The following is a 24,476-nucleotide window of genomic DNA, read 5'->3' on the forward strand; positions in this document are numbered from 1 at the left end:
ATGTGAAAAGACCTGAATACCGGAACGTAATGCTGGGAAAGGGGAAAGGAATGGGAATAGCCCCTGGCACCCTATCTCCGTTGTCTCGCCCGTGCTGTCAGTACACTCTTGCGAGACTATGGTTTCTTGAGCCCATGGCAGCCGCGTTTGAAGGGCGGATTACGTCTGCCTAACTCCGATGCCCCCTCAGGTCTTAATGGGAGACAAAGAGTGAACCGAGACAGGGAGATAACAAGGGGCCCTCTAACTAAACAACAAGGCAAGGGGCTACTAACAAACCTAAAACTAAAGTATGTGCGGATTAACGCCAGGGAAAAGGACAACCAAAATACTCCACTTGTCCACTCTCCTACACGGCACCGCCGAGTACCGGAGAGGACTGTGGAAGCGGATACCTCCGCAAATGCTCCAAAACCAGCAAATATTAAGCGCAGCACACGGCAGAGCCGTCACTCACGAAACCAAGCGAGATCCTCTATAGAGTGTCACAGGTAAATGAGGACCAGGAGAACTCCTTGGGATGAGATGACAAACACCAAGACTCAGGAACTCTGAAGACTGGAACGACCGGACACAGCAGACCAGGAACAGATATAAACCAAACATGAGCAGCATGCAGGAAGCTATCACCGGCGTCTGTGTGAGGCACTGAGAAGGCATTTAACAGGGAATTCCCCAGAGTCCAGAGCCTGATTACAACCAATGTCGTGCAGCTGCCCTGCTGCATGACCGGAAACATGTGTGCACAGTGATTAATCCACCCTGCAACAGGGAACGCGGTCCGCCCGTGGCGTCCCCGTTGCTAGGGTCTCGGCGGCTTGGCGCGCCCGGCGTCCTAGCGTTGCTAGGGAGCCGGAGGCTCAGCGCGCACGGCGTCCCAGCGTTGCTAGGGACCCGGCGGCTAAGTGCGCTCGGCGTCCCTAGTTGCTAGGTGCCGGGCCGGGAGGAAGTTCCAGACTGCTGCGCCTAACAGTACCCCCTGTCACGATCCGGGTATCTGGACGCCATTTCTTACCCATCAGATGCCTCCTAAGGCTGGCTCAGCGCTCCAGGACCGGATCCCATCTGTTATCCTGATGTGTACATTCCTGTATCCTCTCCTGTCACTCTGGGACGCTGTCACAGTAAACGCCATATTACACCTGGCATGGCGTCTCCCGCGGCCTCCGCCGCCGTCCCTGAACTTCTGCATGCAGAGTGTCTGAGTGGCGATTACGTCAGCCGCGGCCTCCGCTGTGTCCGCGTGGTTGGATGTGCATCTGTCAGCCTGGCGCCTCCTGTCTCCGGTGGCCGGCGCCGCCATTACTGTTTTCATTACCACATGGATTACAAACCAAACTTCCCTCCAAGTGTCTGCATGGGCGCAGCCATCTTGGATTCTGTCAGCTGATCATATCCACCAATCTGTTCTCAGTATTGATAATCTGCATAATTGCCTAGCCAATCCCTTCCTTGCTGCAGGTATAAATACACTGTGCCTGAGCAAGGAAGGCGTCAGTGCTTTGGTTGTCAAACCTAGTTCCTGTTTGTCTCTCTCCTGTGATTGTCTTCCAGGTTCCAGCTCCTGTCTCAAGACTTCCACCATAGAGACCCGCACCAGCATTCCACCTGCGGTGTAGCCTGACTCTCCAATCCATTGTGGATTCATCTGTTTCCAGCTACAACATTACCTGCTTCCAGCTCAGCTTCCAGCAGAGTACAGCTTCCCTTAAAGGGCCGGTGTCCTTTCTACACTTTACCACTCTCCACCGGTATTATTATTTCTCCGCTCTCAAGTTCTACATTTCAGTTCATATTTCATCGCTCCCAAGTTCATTTATTATTTAACTGGTTCCAGCCAGTATCCACTCCGTGCTAACAACAGTCTGGTTCCAGCCAGTATCCACAGCAGCTGTTTTATCTTCAGCAACCCAGCTTTTCCTGGAACACCAGCTGGCACAATCCTGGGTTATCTCCATTGCTACAGTCGGGCCTGGTAAGGACTTTCCATCTAGAAGATCATAAGAACTATCTCACACTACCAGTGCCCTGTGGCTCCTGCCATCCTGTAGTACCCAGGAACTGTATTTATTCTTTGCTGACTTTTACGTTTTCTTTTACTGCTGCTGTGTTGCGGAGTTGTCATAATAAACATCATTGACTTTTATCCAAGTTGTCGTGGTCACGCCTTCGGGCAGTTATTATTCATGTTACTTACATGTCCAGGGGTCTGATACAACCTCCCAGGTTCCGGTACATCTCAGCCCCTACAACTGAGGCTGCCTCCCGTCAGCTCAGGCCCTCAGTTGTGACAGTAAGCACTGACCTAATGAATCCAGCCGGAGACCAGGATCAAGCGGCCAGGCCGATGCAAGAACTGGCAGCCCGACTAGAACATCAGGAGGCTGCACAGGGCCACATCATCCGCTGTCTCCAGGATCTCTCTACTCGGCTGGATGGGATTCAGACAACTCTCCGTGGATCAGGCGCGTCTGGTGTGTCAACCACAGTGACTCCAGCTATAACCCCACCCACCTTACCCATTTCTGCTCCACGTCTTCATCTTCCAACGCCAGCAAAATTTGACGGATCTCCAAGATTCTGCAGGGGATTTCTCAACCAGTGTGAGATTCAGTTTGAGCTACAACCTGGCAATTTTCCCAGTGACCGTACAAAAATTGCCTACATTATTTCTCTTCTCAGTGGCTCAGCCCTTGATTGGGCATCACCGTTATGGGAGAGGTCTGACACCCTGCTATCTTCCTACACTGCCTTCGTGTCAACATTCAGGCGCATCTTCGACGAGCCAGGCCGGGTAACCTCAGCTTCATCCGAGATTCTCCGTTTACGCCAGGGGTCACGTACTGTAGGACAATATCTGATACAGTTCCAGATCCTGGCATCCGAACTGGCATGGAACGACGAGGCCCTGTATGCTGCATTCTGGCATGGCTTATCTGAGCGTATTAAAGATGAGTTAGCTACCAGAGACTTACCTTCTAAGTTAGATGAGCTAATCTCACTCTGCACGAAAGTTGATTTACGTTTCAGAGAGAGAGCAACTGAGCGTGGAAGATCATCTGCTCCAAAATCTTCTGCTCCTCCTCCTCGTCAACTGTCACCATCTAAAGATGAGCCCATGCAACTTGGCCGTTCCCGTTTAACTCCTGCTGAGCGCCGAAGACGTCTCTCCGAGTTTCTCTGTCTCTATTGTGCAGCTCCGTCTCACACCATTAATGCCTGTCCCAAACGTCCGGGAAACTCCAAATCCTAGCTCGCCAAGGAGAGGGCCGGCTAGGAGTAATGATCTCCTCTCCATCTCCTCAAGATTGTAATCTCCCAGTCTCGCTTCAAGTTGCTCAACGTTATCGGAACGTCATTGCCCTCCTTGATTCCGGAGCAGCTGGGAACTTTATTACCGAAGCCTATGTTAAACGGTGGTCCCTACCCACCGAGAGACTTCCTTCGTCCATTTCTTTAACTGCCGTGGATGGCAGCAAAATTTTTGATGCAGTTATTTCTTTAAGGACTCTACCAGTTCATCTGAGAGTGGGAGTTCTTCATTCCGAACTTATTTCTTTTTTAGTGATTCCAAGAGCCACACATCCTGTGGTCCTGGGCCTTCCATGGCTCCGTCTTCACAATCCTACAATTGATTGGACGACTACGCAAATCCTGGCATGGGGTTCCTCCTGTGCTGAGACATGTTTGTTTAAAGTATTGCCTGTCTGTTCTTCCTCCCCCAGGTCGTCTGATGTTCCACCTCCTCCATATCAAGATTTCACGGATGTGTTCAGTAAAGCTTCTGCTGATATCCTTCCTCCTCATAGAGAATGGGACTGTCCGATTGATCTCGTTCCAGGGAAGGTTCCACCTCGAGGCCGAACTTATCCGTTGTCTCTGCCTGAGACGCATTCTATGGAGGAATATATTAAAGAGAACCTAGCAAAGGGGTTCATTCGACCTTCTTCTTCTCCAGCCGGCGCAGGCTTCTTTTTTGTAAAAAAGAAAGATGGTGGTCTGCGGCTGTGCATCGACTACAGAGGTTTGAACGACATTACCATCAAGAACCGTTATCCTTTACCCCTGATTACTGAGCTCTTTGACAGAGTTAGCGGAGCTACCATCTTTACAAAGCTGGACTTGCGAGGTGCATACAATCTCATCCGGATCCGTGAGGGTGACGAGTGGAAGACCGCCTTTAACACCCGTGACGGACATTATGAGTACCTCGTCATGCCCTTCGGATTGAGCAATGCTCCAGCTGTCTTCCAGCATTTTGTCAATGAGATCTTCAGAGACATTCTATACCGTCATGTCGTGGTCTATCTAGACGATATCCTCATTTTTGCCAACGATTTAGAGGAACATCGTTTTTGGGTTAAAGAGGTTCTGTCCCGTCTCCGTGTCAATCATCTCTATTGCAAATTAGAAAAATGCGTCTTTGAAGTCAAGTCCATTCCGTTTCTAGGGTACATTGTGTCCGGTTCCGGACTAGAGATGGATCCTGAGAAACTACAAGCAATCCAAAATTGGCCGGTACCCTTAACCCTCAAAGGGGTCCAGAGGTTCTTAGGGTTCGCCAACTATTACCGAAAGTTTATACGAGACTTTTCCACCATTGTGGCGCCTATTACTGCTTTCACTAAGAAGGGTGCTAACCCGTCCAAGTGGTCTGAAGAAGCCATGCAAGCATTTCATCTTTTAAAACAAAGGTTCATCTCTGCGCCTGTTCTGAAACAGCCTGACATCGACTCTCCTTTCATCTTAGAGGTGGATGCCTCCTCCGTTGGAGTAGGAGCGGTGTTATCTCAGAGGGCTAAAGATGGCCATTTACACCCTTGCAGTTTCTTCTCCCGGAAGTTCTCCCCAGCTGAGCGCAACTATGCCAATGGCGACCAGGAGTTGCTAGCCATCAAGCTCGCTCTAGAAGAGTGGAGGTATCTGTTGGAGGGAGCTTCTCATTTAATCACCATACTTACAGACCACAAGAACCTTTTATACCTGAAGGGCGCACAATGTCTCAACCCTCGTCAGGCCAGATGGGCACTTTTCTTTTCCAGGTTCGACTTTAAACTCCAGTTCTGTCCGGGCTCTCAGAATCGCAAGGCCGATGCCCTTTCCCGCTCATGGGAGCAAGAAAATGAGTCAGAGTCTTCAGACAAGCATCCTATTATAAATCCGTTGGCATTCTCCACGGTAGGGATGGACTCTACGCCCCCATCAGGGAAAAGTTTTGTGAAGCCGATGCTAAGGAAGAAGCTCATGCATTGGGCCCATGCTTCCCGTTTTGCCGGACATACAGGTATCCAAAAAACCCTGGAGTTTATCTCTAGGTCCTATTGGTGGCCAACTCTGAAAAAGGACGTCTTGGAGTTTATTGCATCTTGCCCAAAGTGTGCCCAACATAAAGTATCCCGCCAGTCGCCTGCGGGGCAACTGGTTCCACTATCCGTTCCCCGTCGACCATGGACCCACTTGTCGATGGATTTCATTACAGACTTACCCATGTGCAACAAGTTCAATACCATCTGGGTGGTAGTTGACCGGTTCACCAAGATGGCACACTTCATTCCTCTCACCGGTCTTCCGTCAGCTTCCAAGTTGGCTCAAGTATTCATACAAGAGATCTTCCGACTCCACGGTCTTCCTGAAGAAATTATCTCAGATCGAGGAGTTCAATTCACAGCCAAATTCTGGCGAAGTTTATGTCAAGTCCTCCAAGTCAAGCTAAAGTTTTCCACGGCTTACCATCCTCAGACCAATGGTCAAACCGAGAGGGTGAATCAGGACTTGGAGGCCTTCCTACGCATCTATGTGTCCTCCTCTCAAGATGACTGGGTTCAATTACTTCCCTGGGCCGAGTTCTGTCATAACAACCAGTATCATTCTTCATCTGCTTCAACACCATTCTTCACTAACTTTGGATTCCACCCTAAAGTCCCTGAGTTCCAACCGCTTCCAGCAACTTCTGTTCCCGCAGTGGATATCACCTTGCATCAGTTTGCCAATATCTGGAAGAGCGTACGATCAGCTCTGCTCAAGGCATCGTTCAGGTACAAGAAGTTTGCGGATAAGAAGCGTCGAGCAGTTCCTGCTCTCAAGGTGGGTGATCGGGTATGGTTATCCACGAAGAATTTGAGGTTAAGAGTTCCCAGTATGAAGTTTGCACCTCGCTATATCGGTCCTTTCAAGATTGAACAAGTCATCAATCCTGTTGCTTACAGACTCCAGTTGCCTCCCTTCTTAAAAATACCCAGGACATTCCATGTTTCCCTGTTGAAACCGCTGATCTTGAATCGGTTTCATTCCTCACTTCCTCCAACTCCGAAAGTCCAAACTCAACGAGGCGTTGAGTATGAAGTGGCCAAGATCCTGGACTCACGTCACCGTTACGGTCAACTACAATATCTTATTGACTGGAAGGGTTATGGTCCTGAGGAACGTTCATGGACCAATGCTTCTGATGTCCATGCTCCTGTCTTGGTCCGGAGATTCCATTCCAAGTTTCCTCAAAAGCCAAAGAAGTGTCCTGGGGCCACTCCTAAAGGGGGGGTTGCTGTCACGATCCGGGTATCTGGACGCCATTTCTTACCCATCAGATGCCTCCTAAGGCTGGCTCAGCGCTCCAGGACCGGATCCCATCTGTTATCCTGATGTGTACATTCCTGTATCCTCTCCTGTCACTCTGGGACGCTGTCACAGTAAACGCCATATTACACCTGGCATGGCGTCTCCCGCGGCCTCCGCCGCCGTCCCTGAACTTCTGCATGCAGAGTGTCTGAGTGGTGATTACGTCAGCCGCGGCCTCCGCTGTGTCCGCGTGGTTGGATGTGCATCTGTCAGCCTGGCGCCTCCTGTCTCCGGTGGCCGGCGCCGCCATTACTGTTTTCATTACCACATGGATTACAAACCAAACTTCCCTCCAAGTGTCTGCATGGGCGCAGCCATCTTGGATTCTGTCAGCTGATCATTTCCACCAATCTGTTCTCAGTATTGATAATCTGCATAATTGCCTAGCCAATCCCTTCCTTGCTGCAGGTATAAATACACTGTGCCTGAGCAAGGAAGGCGTCAGTGCTTTGGTTGTCAAACCTAGTTCCTGTTTGTCTCTCTCCTGTGATTGTCTTCCAGGTTCCAGCTCCTGTCTCAAGACTTCCACCATAGAGACCCGCACCAGCATTCCACCTGCGGTGTAGCCTGACTCTCCAATCCATTGTGGATTCATCTGTTTCCAGCTACAACATTACCTGCTTCCAGCTCAGCTTCCAGCAGAGTACAGCTTCCCTTAAAGGGCCGGTGTCCTTTCTACACTTTACCACTCTCCACCGGTATTATTATTTCTCCGCTCTCAAGTTCTACATTTCAGTTCATATTTCATCGCTCCCAAGTTCATTTATTATTTAACTGGTTCCAGCCAGTATCCACTCCGTGCTAACAACAGTCTGGTTCCAGCCAGTATCCACAGCAGCTGTTTTATCTTCAGCAACCCAGCTTTTCCTGGAACACCAGCTGGCACAATCCTGGGTTATCTCCATTGCTACAGTCGGGCCTGGTAAGGACTTTCCATCTAGAAGATCATAAGAACTATCTCACACTACCAGTGCCCTGTGGCTCCTGCCATCCTGTAGTACCCAGGAACTGTATTTATTCTTTGCTGACTTTTACGTTTTCTTTTACTGCTGCTGTGTTGCGGAGTTGTCATAATAAACATCATTGACTTTTATCCAAGTTGTCGTGGTCACGCCTTCGGGCAGTTATTATTCATGTTACTTACATGTCCAGGGGTCTGATACAACCTCCCAGGTTCCGGTACATCTCAGCCCCTACAACTGAGGCTGCCTCCCGTCAGCTCAGGCCCTCAGTTGTGACACCCCCCCCTTGAGGAGGGGTCAACGAACCCCTAAAGCCAGGCTTCTGAGGAAATTCCTGAAAGAACAACCTCTTGAGTCTAGGGGCATGCAGATCCTTATCCAGGACCCAAGACCTTTCCTCCGGACCATAGCCTTTCCAGTGAACCAAAAAATAAAGCCGGCCTCGGGACACTTTAGAATATAAAACCTTCTCTACCAAGAACTCCTGTTGTCCCTGCACATCCACTGGAGATCTACCCTGGAAGGTCCTCCGAGGAAATCTCCTGGAAGAAACACATTGTTTCAACAGGGAACAGTGGAAAGTATTTCCAATTCTGAGAGATCTTGGCAAGCGTAGCCGAAAAGCAACTGGGTTGACCTTCTTAATAATAAGAAATGGTCCAATAAATTTAGGTCCCAGTCTAGCCGAGGGTTGTCGGAGCTTGATGTTACGAGTTGACAACCATACCTTATCTCCCACCTTAAAAGTGCAAGGACGTCGGAGTCTATCAGAAAATTTCTTTTCTCGGAAGGCCGCTTTTCTGAGGGCAAGGTGCACTTTTCTCCAAATTGCTCTGAGATGGGAGGTTAAGGTCAACGGGGAAACTGGAGAATGATGGAAAAAAGAATTGGCTCTAGGATGAAAACCAAAGCCTGAAAAGAATGGGGACTCCTTGGTGGAGGAATGACAAGAGTTATTATAAGCAAATTCGGCCAAAGGAAGAAACTCGGACCAATCATTCTGGAGTTTGGCCGAATACAAGCGTAAGTACTGTTTTAATGACTGGTTGACTCGTTCGGTTTGCCCGTTAGACTGTGGATGGTAACCAGATGTTAAAGACAGTTTCATTTTCAATGAGGCACAAAAACGTTTCCAGAATCGTGCGATGAATTGCGGACCCCGATCAGAGACATCAGTGGGCAAACCATGGAGCCTGAACACATGACGGAGGAACAAAACTGCCAACCCTTGAGCAGAGGGTAATCGGGGAAGAGCAATGAAATGAGCCATTTTACTAAATCGGTCCACTACCACCCAAATGACTCGAAATCCGGCTGAAAGGGGAAGGTCCACCACGAAATCCATGGAAATATGAGACCATGGCCTGAGAGGAACGGCTAAAGGCATGAGTTGCCCGATAGGCAATGAACGAGGAACCTTATGCTGTGCACAAACCTGACAGGAATGGACGAATTCCTTAACGTCTTTAGAAAGACTCGGCCACCACACTGAGCGAGAGACTAACTCCAAGGTCTTAGTGATACCCGGATGCCCCGAGACTTTGTTGTCATGAAACTCAGTTAAAACAGTGCCTCTCAAAAATTCGGGGACAAAAAGACGACCAGCAGGAGTAAGTCTAGGAGCTTGGTGTTGAAGCTGGTTTAACTGAGTAAATAAATCCTGTGTGAGGCCTGCCCGGATGACTGAAGATGGAACTATGGGGGTAGTAACAGGATTGCTATTGTGAACTGGAAGAAAGCAATGTGACAGGGCATCAGCTTTCGTATTCTTGGAACCAGGCCTGAAGGTAATTATAAACCTGAAACGAGTAAAAAACAATGCCCAACGTGCCTGCCGAGCATTAAGTCGTTTGGCTGACTCAATATATTGCAGGTTCTTATGGTCAGTAAAAACAGTAATAGTATGCCTAGCTCCCTCCAACCAATGCCTCCATTCCTCGAAAGCCCATTTTACTGCCAGTAATTCCCGATTACCAACGTCATAGTTGGATTCAGCGGAGGAGAATTTCCTGGACATGAAAGCACAAGGATGTAACTCCTGAGACTCCGGATCTCCCTGAGAAAGGATTGCTCCCACTCCAACCTCTGAGGCATCAACCTCCACAATAAAGGGAAGCTCCGGATTAGGATGTCTAAGGACAGGAGCCGAGACAAAGGCCTGTTTCAAGGCCCGGAAGGCTAACTCAGCTTCATGCGACCAATTGGAGGGATCCGCTCCTTTCTTAGTCAAAGCTACTATGGGAGCGACTAGGTCAGAAAAAGTATGAATGAGCCGCCTATAATAATTAGCAAACCCTAAAAAGCGCTGAATTGCTTTTAAATTAGTGGGTTGCGCCCAATTAAGGATGGCCTGGAGTTTTTTCGGTTCCATGAAAAATCCCTGGGGAGAAATAATGTACCCCAAGAAAGACACCTCTGTGATGTGAAAATCACACTTCTCAAGCTTAGCATATAAATGATTCTCTCGTAACTTTTGAAGAACCAGACGCACCTGGGTAACATGTTGTTCCATAGACTCAGAGTATATCAAAATGTCGTCTAGATAAACGACCACGAACTTCCCAAGGAAGTCACGGAGAACATCGTTAATGAGGTCTTGAAAAACCGCCGGAGCATTTGACAGGCCGAACGGCATCACCAGGTATTCATAGTGACCCGACTGAGTGCTGAAAGCCGTCTTCCACTCATCCCCATATTTTATTCGGATGAGGTTGTAAGCTCCACTAAGATCAATTTTCGAAAAGATCACGGCGGAGCGTAACTGATCAAAAAGCACTGAAATTAAGGGCAAAGGATAGGTGTTTTTCACAGAGATTTTATTCAGGGCCCTAAAATCAATACATGGTCTAAGCGACCCATCTTTTTTCTCAACAAAGAAAAATCCTGCACTCAATGGAGATTTTGAAGGCCTAATAAAACCTTTCTTAAGGCTTTCCTTAATGTAATTATTCATGGCCGTGGTTTCTGGCCCGGACAGGGCATATAATCTCCCCTTAGGCAAAGTGGCACCTGGAACTAACTCTATTGCACAGTCGTAGGACCGATGGGGAGGCAGAATGTCCGCATTGCCTTTGGAGAACACATCGGCAAAATCCTGATATTCCACAGGAATAAGCTCTGGGACGACTGCTGCAACCCGGACTGGATGAGAAATACATTCCTTAACACAAAAAGGACCCCATTGGGAAATCTCCCTGGACTGCCAATCAATGGTGGGATTATGAAAGGCAAGCCAAGGGTGACCCAAAACTACAGGAACTGCCGGAAATGTGTAAGGTAGAATTCTATCTCTTCAGAATGTAAGGCTCCTACTGTAAGTAATACTGGAGGTGTGCGGTGAGTAATTATCCCATTGGAAAGCGGACCCCCATCTAACCCGTGCATGGTGATACGTTTATTCAACGGTATCTGAGGAATGCCTAAGGCCTTAGCCCAAGTTAAATCCATAAAATTTCCTGCAGCTCCACTGTCGACAAAGGCCGACACCAATGAACTGAGGCTGCCAAAGGAAATCTTAACAGGAACTAGGAGAGAGTCGTTTGAGGAGATAAGCTGCAGACCTAAGTGAACCCCCTCACAATTCACTTGGTCAGAGCGTTTCCCGACTTGTTCGGGCAGTTGCGAGCAATATGTCCCTTACCACCACAGTACAAACAGAGACCAGAACTTAATCTTCTGGTTCTTTCCTCTGGGGACAGCCGGGAGAGACCCATTTGCATGGGCTCCTTGACGTCCTCTGGAAAGGTATAAACACAAGGACTAGGCCTAAAAGTTGTTCCTCTTTCAGCCCTCCGCTCTCGGAGACGACGATCTATTTTAATAGCAAGCTCCATGAGTTTATCGAGAGTCTCAGGAGCGGGGTACTGAAGGAGACTGTCTTTAATAAGTTCAGATAAACCGAGGCGAAACTGACTGCGCAGGGCCGGGTCATTCCAGCCACAGTCGTTCGACCAACGGCGAAATTCGGTACAATACACCTCTGCTGGATTTTTCCCTTGTTTAAGAGCACGTAGGTGACTCTCAGCTGACGCCTCTCTATCTGGGTCATCATACAACAGACCTAATGATTTAAAAAAGGCGTCTACCGATAACAAAGCAGGATCTTCAGTTTTTAACCCAAACGCCCAGGTCTGTGGATCCCCCTGGAGCAACGACATAATAATCTGAACCCGCTGAGATTCAGTACCAGAGGAACGAGGCCTTAAACGAAAATATAGCTTACAAGCATCTTTAAAATTAAAAAAATCTTTTCGGTTACCCGAAAAACGGTCGGGTAAATGCATCTTTGGTTCTGGGACCACACTCGGGGAGGCTCGCAAAAGATCTTCCTGCGATCTCACCCGAAGAGAAAGGTCCTGAACCATCTGAGTTAGTTCTTGAATTTGATCAGCAAAAAGCTGACCGGGATTTGGTCCTAACCCTGCCAGATTCATGAAGCCGGATTTTATTCTCACCAAAACAGAATGGGGAAAAATTCAAAACCCCCCCTTTTTTTTTTAAAGTTTTTGGGCCGGTGATAATGTTATGATTCTAGTACTCAGGTCTGGGGTGATCTTATGTGAAAAGACCTGAATACTGGAACGTAATGCTGGGAAAGGGGAAAGGAATGGGAATAGCCCCTGGCACCCTATCTCCGTTGTCTCGCCCGTGCTGTCAGTACACTCTTGCGAGACTATGGTTTCTTGAGCCCATGGCAGCCGCATTTGAAGGGCGGATTACGTCTGCCCAACTCCGATGCCCCCTCAGGTCTTAATGGGAGACAAAGAGTGAACCGAGACAGGGAGATAACAAGGGGCCCTCTAACTAAACAACAAGGCCAGGGGCTACTAACAAACCTAAAACTAAAGTATGTGTGGATTACCGCCAGGGAAAAGGACAACCAAAATACTCCACTTGTCCACTCTCCTACACGGCACCGCCGAGTACCGGAGAGGACTGTGGAAGCGGATACCTCCGCAAATGCTCCAAAACCAGCAAACAATATTAAGCGGCCTAGGCCGCAGCACACGGCAGAGCCGTCACTCACGAAACCAAGCGAGATCCTCTATAGCAGGGCTGGCCAAACCGGTCCTCGAGATCTACCAACAGTTCATGTTTTCCAGGCCTCCCGGAGATCTGTAGAATTGTCAGTTAGGAATGAATGCAGCACATCTTAATTAGTAATGACTACACCTGTGCACCAGCTAGGTGGTCTGGAAAATGTGAACTGTTGGTAGATCTCGAGGACCGGTTTGGCCAGCCCTGCTCTATAGAGTGTCACAGGTAAATGAGGACCAGGAGAACTCCTTGGGATGAGATGACAAACACCAAGACTCAGGAACTCTGAAGACTGGAACGACCAGACACAGCAGACCAGGAACAGATATAAACCAAACATGAGCAGCATGCAGGAAGCTATCACCGGCGTAGCACGACCAGAAACATGTGTGCACAGTGATTAATCCACCCTGCAACGGGTAACGCGGTCCGCCCGTGGCGTCCCTGTTGCTAGGGTCCCGGCGGCTCGGCGCGCCCGGCATCCTAGCGTTGCTAGGGAGCCGGCGGCTCAGCGCGCACGGCGTCCCAGCGTTGCTAGGGACCCGGCGGCTAAGTGCGCTCGGCGTCCCTAGTTGCTAGGCGCCCGGCCGGGAGGAAGTCCCGGACCGCGGCGTCTAACAATTTCCTCCAGATACGGTGATAGTGTTTCACCGTAACCTCTTTACTAGCCTTAATGAGAGTTGGAATGACCTCCCTGGGAATACCCTTACGAGCTAAGATCTGGCGCTCAACCTCCATGCCGTCAATAACGCAGCCGCGGTAAGTCCAGAAACACGCATGGACCCTGTAACAACAAATCCTCTCTTAGAGGAAGCGGCCAAGGATCTTCCACCAGTAAATCCTGAAGATCTGGGTACCAGGCCCTTCTTGGCCAGTCTGGGACGACGAGAATCGCCTGAACCCTTGCTCGACGAATGATCCCCAGCACCTTTGGAATGAGAGGCTGAGGAGGGAACACATACACCGACTGGAAGACCCACGGAGACACCAGGGCGTCCACCGCCGTGGCTTGTGGGTCCCTTGACCTGGAACAATAACTCAGGAGCTTCTTGTTGAGCCGAGACGCCATCATATCTATCAACGGAATTCCCCAGCGTCTTGTCACTTTTGCAAATACCTCTTGGTGCAGAGCCCACTCTCCCGGATGGAGGTCGTGTCTGCTGAGGAAATCCGCTTCCCAGTTGTCCACTCTTGGTAGGAAAACTGCTGACAGTGCGCTGACGTGTTGTTCCGCCCAGCGAAGTATCTTTGTGGCCTCCGCCATTGCCGCTCTGCTCCTCGTTCCGCCTTGCTGGTTTATATGGGCCACCGCTGTGATGTTGTCTGACTGTACCAGGACCGGTCGACCCTGAAGAAGACTTCTTGCTTGGCGCAGGCAGTTGTAAATGGCTCTTAACTCTAGAACATTTATGTGGAGACATGCTTCCTGGAGTGACAATTTTCCCTGGAAATTTCTTCCTTGGGTGACTGCGCCCCAGCCCCGGAGACTTGCATCTGTTGTCAGAAGTACCCAATCCTGGATACCGAATCGGCGTCCCCCCAGGAGGTGATGAGCTTGTAGCCACCACAGGAGAGAAATTCTGGCTCTGGGAGATAGACTTATCTTCCGGTGAATGTGTAGATGAGTCCCGGACCATTTGCTCAGCAAGTCCCAATGAAATACGCGGGCGTGAAATCTGCCGTATGGAATGGCTTCGTACGCCGCAACCATCTTCCCCAGAACCCGAGTACATTGATGGATCGACACACTAGTCGGCTTCAGAAGTTCTCTGACCACCGTCTGCAATTCCAGAGCCTTTTCTTCTGGAAGGAATACCTTCTGTAACTCCGTGTCAAGAATAATGCCCAGAAAAGGAAGCCGAGTGGTCGGAATCAACTGGGATTTCGGCAAATTGTGGACCCATCCGTGTTGTCGCAGAACCGATAGAGACAACTCTACACTTTTCAGCAATCGTTCCTTGGACCTCGCCTTTATCAGGAGATCGTCCAAGTACCGGATAATTGAAACCCCTTGTTTGCGAAGAAGAACCATCATTTCCGCCATGACCTTGGTGAAAATCCTCGGAGCCGTGGAAAGCCCAAACGGCAACGTCTAAAATTGGTAATGAGAATCCTGTATCGCAAACCTGAGCAAAGCCTGATGCGGAGGATATATCGGCACATGTAAGTAGGCATCCATTATGTCGACTGACGCCATAAAATCCCCCCCTCCAGGCTAGCAATCACCGCTCGAAGGGATTCCATCTTGAACTTGAAGACTTTCAAGTATGGATTGAGGGATTTTAGATTTAGAATTGGTCTGACCGAACCAGCCTGCTTCGGTACCACAAAGCGGCTGGAGTAGAACCTCTCCCCCCGCTGGGACAGAGGGATGGGAACAATTACCCTCTGTAGACACAATTTTTGAATGGCCGCCCGGACCACCTCCCTGTCCGGAAGAACCACTGGTAATGCCGAAATGAAGAACCGGTGAGGGGGCATCTCCTGAAACTCCAGTTTGTATCCTTGAGACACTATTTCTAACACCCAAGGATCCAGGTCTGATTGAATCCAGACCTGGCTGAATACCTGAAGACGGCCCCCCACCGGTCCGGACTCCCCCAGGGAAGCCCCAGCGTCATGCGGTGGACTTGGTAGCAGCCGGGGAGGAATTCTGGTCCTGTGGACCTGAGGTTGAAGGAATTTTTCTTCCCCGTCCTCTACCCTTTGAGGCGAGGAAAGACGAACCCTTTCCACGCCTGTATTTATTGTGACGAAAGGACTGCATGTGCTGATGTGGTGCCTTCTTCTGTTGTGTGGGAACATAAGGAAGAAAAGAGGACTTACCCGCAGTAGCGGTCGAGACTAGGTCCGCCAGGCCGTCCCCAAACAAGACCGTACCTTTAAAGGGTAGGGCTTCCATAGACCTCTTGGAGTCGGCATCAGCATTCCATTAATGGATCCACAAGGCCCTCCTGGCAGATATCGACATGGCATTGGTCTTTGATCCCAAGAGACAGACGTCCCTTGCCGCGTCCTTCAGGTAATCTGCAGCGTCCTTAATATAACCGAGAGTTAGAAGGACCTTATCTTTATCAAGAGTATCCTTGTCACTAGCTAAATTCTCCACCCATTTAGCAATAGCACTACTCACCCATACCGACGCCACAGCAGGTCTGAGAAATGCACCCGTATTAGCGAAAATAGACTTCAGACACGTCTCCAACTTGCGATCCGCCGGATGCTTGAGAGCTGCCGTGTCAGGAGACGGAAGCGCCACCTTCTTAGACAAACGAGATAGAGCTTTATCAATGGTTGGAGATGTCTCCCATTTTTCCCTGTCATCAGAGGGAAAAGGATACGCCATAAAAATCCTCTTGGGAATCTGCCATTTCTTATCCGGCGATTCCCAAGCCTTTTCACAAAGAGTATTCATTTCATGAGAGGGGGGAAACTTTACCTCAGGTTTCTTCCCCTTGAATAAGCAATCCTTGTTTCCTGCACCGCAGGTTCATCAGAAATCTGCAACACATCCTTTATAGCCACAATCATGTACTGAATACTCTTAACCAAACGTGGATGTAACGCCGCCTCAGTGAAATCGACCTCGGAATCAGAGTCCGTGTTGGTATCCGTATCCCCCACCTGAGTAAAAGGCCTCTTATGGGACCCGGATGAGGTCTGTACCTGAGATAAAGCCTCCTCCATAAAATTTCTTCCACACCTGGGTCTGTGACTCAGACTTATCTAACCTCTTAGATAAAGAAGCTACATTGGAATTTATTGTAGTAAGGAGTGCTAGTAAATCAGGAGTCGGCTGCGACGACAGTGCTAGCTCTAGCCCTGCATCCCCACCTCCTATAACCTCCTTTGGTGAATAACATTCAGGTTCAGACATGTCGACACACAGTACAGACACCCACAACACCCAGAACCGTCCCAGCAAGGTGACAGGCCCACAATTCAGCCCAGAAGAGGAGACAGAGGGAGTATGCCAGCTCACACCCCAGCGCCTGTATTGGGACACAGAAGATTAAGTGTACCCAGCGCTGCCTTATAATTCACAACAGGTACCCCACAGCGGCTCCCCACTGGAGATGCCCCCTATACTTGCAGAAAACGTGGAGGTCCCGGCAGCGTCTCTCCCTCGGTGCTGTGTAGGGCGAAAATGGCGCGCGAGTGAGCCGCGGACCGAAGCTCCGCCCCCTTCCCGGCGGCTTCGGCCAGCCAAATTTAAACATACAAAAAATGCTCGGTGGGGGTCTGTAATAAAGTGCCTCAGCACCTACGATCTTTTGCCGGCTCAGTAACCTCAATAACATGCCCCCCAGGGCGCCCCCCCGCCCCAGCGCCCTGCACCCAGTGACAAGCGCTGGTGATGTGTGTGGGAGCATAGAGCACAGCGTTATCCCTGTGCTTTACCTTCCATCACTAAAGTCTTCTGCCGTCCTGAAGTCTTCTGTTCTTCTGACTTCTGGCTTCTGTGAGGGGGTGACGGCGTGGCTCAGGGAACAAGCAGCTAGGCGCACCAAGTGATCGAACCCTCTGGAGCTAATGGTGTCCAGTAGCCGAGAAGCAGGGGCATAGAGGGAGGAGCCAGTTCACACCCAGTCTTAAGTCTTTTTAGTGTGCCCAAGCTCCTGCGGATCCCGTCTATACCCCATGGTCCTTTTGGAGTCCCCAGCATCCTCTAGGACGTAAGAGAAAAATAGGATTTTAATTACCTTCCGGTAAATCCTTTTCTCGTAGTCCGTAGAGGATGCTGGGGTCCACATTAGTACCATGAGGTATAGACAGGTCTTTAGGAGCCACTGGCACTTTAAGAGTTTAATAGTGTGGGATGGCTCCTCCCTCTATGCCCCTCCTACCAGACTCAGTTTAGAAAATGTGCCCGAGGAGACAGACATACTTCGAGAGAAGGAAATACACAGTGGTGAGATTCAAACCAGCTCACACATAACAAAAAAGGAAAGCCAAGCTAACCAACTTGGAACAATTCAGCAAAGGTTAAAACAACAATACTGAACCAAGTAACAATGCAGGAATACGAAGCACTGGGCGGGCGCCCAGCATCCTCTACGGACTCCGAAAAATTAAAATCCTATTTTCTCTTACGTCCTAGAGGATGCTGGGGTCCACATTAGTACCATGGGGATGTACCAAAGCTCCCAATATGGGAGGGAGAGTTCTGAGGTTCCTGCAGAACAGATTGACCAAAATTTAGGTCCTCAGAGGCCAAAGTATCAAACTTGTAGAACTTAGCAAACGTGTTCAACCCAGACCAAGAAGCTGCTCGGCAAAGCTGTAAAGCCGAGACAACCCAGGCAGCCGCCCAGGAAGAACCGACTTTACGAGTAGAGTGGGCTTTAACAGAGTTTGGACACGGCAAGCCTGCTGTAGAATAAACATGCTGGATAGTAAACCTGATCCAACGAGAAATCGTCTGCTTAGAAGCAGGACACCCAACCTTGTTGGGATCATAAGGACAAATAGTCCAACTTCCTGTGACGAGTTCTCTTCACATAAATTTTCAAAGCCCTCACCACATCCAAGGACTTTGAGGTAATTGAGGAGTCAGTAGCCACTGGCACCACAATAGGTTGGTTGATATGAAAAGCTGACACAACCTTAGGAAGAAACTGCTCACGCGTTCTGAGCTCAGCCCTATCTTCATGGAAAATCAAATAGGGGCTCTTGCAAGACAAAGTCCCCAATTCCGACACACGTCTAGCAGATGCTAATGCCAACAGTGTGACCGCTTTCCAAGTAAGAAACTTGACATCCACCTCCTGCAAAGGTTCGAACCAATCCGATTGCAGGAACTGCAGCACCACATTAAGATTCCAAGGTGCCGTAGGAGGCACAAGAGGTTGCATGTGCAGAACCCCTTTCAAGAAAGTCTGAACCTCAAGGAGGGCAGCCAATTGTCTCTGGAAGAAAATGGACAATGTCGAAATCTGGACTTTTATGGAGCCCAAGCGTAGGCCCACATCCACACCAGACTGCAGAAAGAGGAGAAACAATCTTAGTTGAAACTCCACTGTTGGATATTTCTTTGATTCCCACCAAGACACATACTTTCTCCAAATCCGATGGTAATGTTTAGACGTAACTCCCTTCCTAGCCTGAATGAGGGTAGGAATGACCTTCTTCGGAATGCCTTTCCAAGATGAGATCTGGCGTTCGACCTCCCTTCTTGGCCAGTCTGGAGTAATGAGGATCGCCTGAACTCTTGTTCTTTTTATTAGCTTGAGAATTCTTGGAATGAGTGGAAGTGGAGGAAACACACACACTGACTGGAACACCCATAGAGTTACCAGTGCGTCCACCGCCACTGCCTGTGGGTCTCTCGACCTGGAGTAGTACCTGCGAAGCTTCTTGTTGAGGCGAGAGGCCATTATGTCTACCTGAGGTATGCCCCATCGGCTTCTCACCTCTGCGAACACCTCCGGGTGGAGGCCCCATTCTCCTGGATGGAGATCGTGTCTGCTGAGGAAGTCCGCTTCTCAGTTGTCCACTCCCGGAATGAAGATTGCTGATAGCGCCACCGCATGCTTTTCTGCCCAGAGGAGGATTCTTGATACCTCTGTCATTGCCGCTCGGCTCTTCGTTCTGCCCTGTTAGTTTATGTAGGACACGGCTGTCACATTGTCCGACTGAACCTGAATGGCCTGATCTTTCAGAAGATGTGCCGCTTGTAGAAGTCCGTTGTCAAAGTCAAATAGCATATTTCGATATTTAGAATACGCTATGGCATTTATTAATTGATGCATCTACGATGCATGCGTTGATACGGTAGGGCGCAAATGACGATGCATTTGTTAATAAATATCATACTGTGACAAAAATAGCAAATAATTCTTACACACACTCAAATGTAGTATCTCCAGGAATACAAATCAAATAGTGTCTTAAACATATCAGATTGCTTAAACAGCCATTGTGAACATACAATGTAGTGTTCTATACTCATAGGCTTTCCGTTGTTGGGAATGTAAATCGCGAACAATTGAGAGTTGTGTGTTGAGCCAATAGATCCTGGACTGTCACTGTTACAAAAGAGGTCAGAACAAACAAGAAGCCAGATACGATACAATAGCAAGGACATGCAGATTCTTGATTTTGTGCTTAACACACATTCATACACTTCAAAATCCTGTGTATTTATATTCAATAAAATAGACCAGATATTGATACTTGAATTAAGAGTGATATGTCATAGGTATTATGTATTCTAGTTTTATGATTTACACAGCACTGACCTGTCCCCTACACAATGAGTTATACATATCCTTTAAACAACTGGTTAACTGTGTATATGTTTATATAAATATAAAGGTATTGTTCTATTAAATATCAAGGACACTGCATAAGGATACCGTGTGTGGGATCAAATTGTTCAGGGGGATCAGTACTAAATGCCGGTGGTCGGAATCCCGGCGGTCGAAATACCGACACCAGAATCCCGACCACACAATCCCGACAGGGGTGGCGAGCGGAACGCAGCCCCTTGCGGGCTCACTTCGCTCGCCACGCTGCGGGCGCGGTGCCTCGCTACGCTCGGCACACTATTATATTCTCCCTCTATGGGTGTCGTGGACACCCACGGAGGGAGAATATGTCGGGATTGCGGCTGTCGGGATTCCGGCATCGGTATTTCGACCGCCGGGATTCCGTCCGGCGGCATCTTGACCGGATCCCTGTTCAGGGTCACTTAAGTAATAACTCAGTGGTTGCGAGGATATTGTCACATATTGCGGCAACAAGTTATTAGCAATACCAGATTCATGTATATTACTGTATGATAATGTAGTGGGTTTGACTGGTCTTGGGGTGGGAACTCAGATGTAAACAACGGTAATCACATCTCAGGACTTAGTCATCACCCACCGTTTGAGCTGACCAATGATCCCCAGTGTACTTGATATGTCACACCCCTGGACAAATAGCAGAAGACCCAGCCTCAGACATGTACCTTCTCCAATACACAGTAATTTCCCTTACCCAGGAATTCAGTTGTTGCCGATTCTAAATGGAGATGACTGTCCACTGAAGGGTGATGTATGCTGGCTGTAACTGGTTCTTATGTAACTGTAACTCTGTACCACTTACTTAGGCTTATATATTATAGTGAATGATATACTGTACATATGTTATTTTGTATACATACCTTTTAATATCAAATATATATATATATATATCTATCTGGGAAGGGTGACAGTAGGCGCTACTCCTTTCTCTGTATATGGATAATCCCTTTTAGTATATCGTAAATGTTGAAATTCTTGAAAACACTCCCCCTATCCTTTTTAGGGGTGGCCGCCTTTTTTCCAATAGGTATGTTGTTCAGACAGTACCTCCAAATTTCTGAAAAAAACAAATGAAAATAGGCTCCTCCTAGTGTAATATTGTCAAATCTTAGGTACCCTTCACCAATAGCCACACTCTAGTGAATTGAAGGAGTACCGTATTAGGTGGAATTCCAACCACCTGATGATAAGTTGTGTATCACTCTGTCACGAATCTGTTATCTCCCTTGGTATCAGTATCGTCTAGGCAGGAAATAACTTGGTGGTGTTCTGACATATGACCAGTCTCGTGCCTAAAAGATAAAAAGCAGGAGCACCAATAGTGTAATACGTTTAAAAACACATTTATTGAAACAAAATTCCTAGGTATGTAGTTGCCCGTACCATATGAAATAATAAAATCAGCTTATCTGTAAAATGTAGTCTCAGTCCACAGGATAAACCTCACTCAACGCGTTTCGTCCGATGCATGTAGCTGGACTTCCTCAGGAGTGTAGTGGACTGTGTCCACTGTGCAGTTATTTATACCCTGTTAATTAGTCCTAATAATGGGCTGGACCAGAACCTTCATGTTACAGTAAGTGACATCACTTCCTGTCAGGAGCGACATCACTTCCGGACGGAATTAAAATAATACGTGTATAGGAATAAATTGAAAGGGAATAGATAAATGTATTCAAATAGACATTAGATATCCCATGGCGCTAGTGACCCACGCCGCACTACTCTGTAGCCATCAGTGTGGGCGATCATTTCACCCGGCCCGCCGCGACCGCCGGAAGTCACGGCCAGGCCATACGTCACTTCTGATTGCCCATGGCGCATGCGCCTGTTCGGCCGGTCACAGTGCCGCCTTACCTCGCCGCGCCCAGACACTCCACCGGAAGCAGGATAGCTCAGGATGTGTGTCAGCACAGGAACAGCGCCATGTTTTTGGAGACCAACAAAACATGTTAGAAACACTAATAGGATTGGGCAAAAAAGAGTAGTGCTAATTTGACAGTAGTCACCGTAATTGTTTAAGTAAAGAGATGCCCAAGTTCAATTATATACTGTAAACATAGATACTCATTATTGTGCAAAATAACACATGAAAACTATTAATTAAAACAAGCTGAAAATTTGCTATGCAGTAACCTCAGTAAACATTAAACAAGACAATATTGTTGTGTAAATGCATTGATCCTGAAATATGTGTACTCGCATAGTTCTTAGCTTGGTTTTTCATAGATTAATGGAGGTAATGTGTCAAGATTATAAATATTATAATAGAGTGAAATATAAAAATATGTAATAATGTAGAAAGGAAGCATAATTAGTTAGTGAGACAATACATAATATATATAGGTTAGTGAAGGTAAAAATATGAGTGGATGTATAAACATTCAGGCAGAGTAAGAATTGATCACAACTAAAAAGCCAGGCACATAAAAATACATATAAAATTATATGAATATATAAAATAAACATATATGTATTTTTATGTGCCTGGCTTTTTAGTTGTGATCAATTCTTACTCTGCCTGAATGTTTATACATCCACTCATATTTTTACCTTCACTAACCTATATATATTATGTATTGTCTCACTAACTAATTATGCTTCCTTTCTACATTACTACATATTTTTATATTTCACTCTATTATAATATTTATAATCTTGACACATTACCTCCATTAATCTATGAAAAACCAAGCTAAGAACTATGCGAGTACACATATTTCAGGATCAATGCATTTACACAACAATATTGTCTTGTTTAATGTTTACTGAGGTTACTGCATAGCAAATTTTCAGCTTGTTTTAATTAATAGTTTTCATGTGTTATTTTGCACAATAATGAGTATCTATGTTTACAGTATATAATTGAACTTGGGCATCTCTTTACTTAAACAATTACGGTGACTACTGTCAAATTAGCACTGCTATTTTTTGTCTAATCCTATTAGTGTTTCTAACATGTTTCGTTGGTCTCCAAAAACATGGCGCTGTTCCTGTGCTGACACATCCTGAGCTATCCTGTTTCCGGGGGAGTGTCTGGGCGCGGCGAGGTAAGGCGGCACTGTGACCGGCCGAACCAGCGCATGCACCATGGGCGCTCTGAAGTCGGGAGCAGTGGGGGCGGAAGTGACGTATGGCCCGGCCATGACTTCCGGCGGTCGCGGCAGGCCGGGGGAAATGATCGCCCACACTGATGGCTACAGAGTAGTGCGGCGTGGGTCACTAGCGCCATGGGATACCTAATGTCTATTCGAATACATTTATCTATTCCCTTTCAATTTATTCCTATACACGTATTATTTTAATTCCGTCCGGAAGTGATGTCGCTCCCGACAGGAAGTGATGTCACTTCCTGTAACATGAAGGTTCTGGTCCAGCCCATTATTAGGACTAATTAACAGGGTATAAATACATGCACAGTGGACACAGTCCACTACACTCCTGAGGAAGTCCAGCTACATGCATCGGACGAAACGCGTTGAGTGAAGTTTATCCTGTGGACTGAGACTACATTTTACAGATAAGCTGATTTTATCATTTCATATGGTACGGGCAACTACATACCTAGGAATTTTGTTTCAATAAATGTGTTTTTAAACGTATTACACTATTGGTGCTCCTGCTTTTTATCTTTTACGCACGAGACTGGTCATATGTCAGAACACCACCAAGTTATTTCCTGCCTAGACGATACTGATACCAAGGGAGATAACAGATTCGTGACAGAGTGATACACAACTTATCATCAGGTGGTTGGAATTCCACCTAATAAGGTATACGGTACTCCTTCAATTCACTAGAGTGTGGCTTTTGGTGAAGAGTACCTAAGATTTGACAATATTACACTAGGAGGCGCCTATTTTCATTTGTTATATATATATATATTTTTATACAAAGGGGAGAGGACAGAAGGCTCTTGTGTGGGCGCACTCTTATAGAAAAGAAGTAAATTTGATAAGGTAATTGAGATAAATGGTTAAAACATAACTTTTATTGACTAATATTACAAACGAGGTTGTTACCGGAGATCTATCCTTTAAGAATGCAATATACCGAGCATCTTAGTGAGATAAAAAATGTTCTGGTCTCTTAATGATTAAAAGTGTGTGGAAGGGCGGTAGACATTAGTTGGTCATACCCCCATTCCCACTTGACCAGTACAGACTTGCTGTATTGATGGAACCACAGGGTAGTCAAGACACAAAAATAATGATAATAACTATGCTCTCTTGGCTTAAGTAGAATTAGAGAAATGATCAGAAGTCATTCCTCTGAGTATAATACAAGAAAGATGGACATGCTCCTATCTGGATTTGAGACAGTAATAACGGTAGAGGTAAATATGGCACCTCACGTAGATGGTGCCCGTGACCAAAGGTCTGGAGATTGCAGAGTAAAGAAAACAAGTGGTGATACTGCTGTTGGTGTTGCTACCACATAGGTGAGGAAAAAATCCCACTCTACAACACCAGGTATTCGCAGGTGGTCCCCCTTCCTGGTACTGACTTGGCCCAACGCTGTTTAGCTTCCAAGATCAGACGAGATCGGGCGTTGGCAGCGTGGTATGGTAGTAGAG

At 47.6% G+C, this 24,476-nt stretch overlaps 1 pseudogene; it reads right to left on the minus strand.

Moving 5' to 3' along the window:
* Positions 1 to 24,357: 24,357 nt before the first annotated feature.
* On the minus strand, positions 24,358 to 24,476 carry LOC134953792 (5S ribosomal RNA; annotated as a pseudogene).

This window comes from Pseudophryne corroboree, chromosome 8 (genome assembly GCF_028390025.1).
Source record: "Pseudophryne corroboree isolate aPseCor3 chromosome 8, aPseCor3.hap2, whole genome shotgun sequence".
In the NCBI taxonomy this organism is placed as follows: domain Eukaryota; kingdom Metazoa; phylum Chordata; class Amphibia; order Anura; family Myobatrachidae; genus Pseudophryne; species Pseudophryne corroboree.